At 35.8% G+C, this 1,055-nt stretch overlaps 1 protein-coding gene across 1 annotated transcript in view; it reads left to right on the plus strand.

Annotated features, from left to right (window-relative positions):
* Positions 1-1,055, plus strand: part of LOC107728586 (FRAS1-related extracellular matrix protein 1-like) — a 23,698-nt gene that overhangs the window by 3,025 nt on the left and 19,618 nt on the right. The gene's annotated exons all lie outside the window — the stretch shown is intronic.

Genomic DNA, 1,055 nt, shown 5'->3' on the forward strand with positions numbered 1-1,055 from the left:
AACAAAGAGTGAAAAATTTAAGGGGGTCTGAATACTTTCCGTACCCACTGTATATATATATATATGGTAAATAAATGTATATTTAAAATTTAAAATTAATTAAAAATGAAATAACACACACACACACACATATATATATATATATATACATATATTAGGGCTTGCATAGACTAGTCGAGTAGTCGAGTGATCGACTACTTCAACCACTAGTCGGCGCTGTCGGAAACAATCGACTACTCGAGCATGCATTAACCATAATGCATGCACAGAGTTTGCAAGTACGACGTGGATTTTAAGATTACAATATTGCGTGTAACTGTTACTTTCTATGACTTTCTCTGTTGCATGTAAAATTAAAACATGTAATGTAATAATTAGGGGTGTGAAAAACGAATAACGGACAAGGAATAATTCTGCCTGAATATTCGGCTGAGGCTGGCACAGTCTGGTGTTTGCTAGATAACAGATGAGCCAGGGGATCAGCGCAATATTATACACAGACCTTTAAAGTCAAGCAATAGAGTGTGAAGTGAATGAATGTAAACTTTATGAATGAAAAGTAGGATTACAATATTGCGTGTAGCTGTTACTTTCTATGACTTTATTTATGTTGCATGTAAAATTAAAATATGTAACGTAATAATTAGGGGTGTGCCCGAAGCTGAATACCTTATTCGGAATGACACGGATAATGGCTTCAAAAACGAATAACGGACAAGGAATAATTCTGCCTGAATATTCGGCTGAGGCTGGCACAGTCTGGTGTTTGCTAGATAACAGATGAGCCAGGGGATCAGCGCAATATTATACACAGACCTTTAAAGTCAAGCAATAGAGTGTGAAGTGAATGAATGTAAACTTTATGAATGAAAAGAGTGCAAATCAAACACCGCATTGCTGTTGCCTCTCCGTGCATCTCTCAGAAATCAGAGCTTGACAAGAGTAATATCACCAATAATAATACATCATGCACGTTCTATTATTTGTATATATAAAAGGCAATGATTTAAACCTTAGGCTACGATATGATACGAATGAATGGAATAAGCACAGCG

Source organism: Sinocyclocheilus rhinocerous, unplaced genomic scaffold (genome assembly GCF_001515625.1).
Source record: "Sinocyclocheilus rhinocerous isolate Xijiao unplaced genomic scaffold, SAMN03320098_v1.1 scaffold1238, whole genome shotgun sequence".
Lineage (NCBI taxonomy): Eukaryota > Metazoa > Chordata > Actinopteri > Cypriniformes > Cyprinidae > Sinocyclocheilus > Sinocyclocheilus rhinocerous.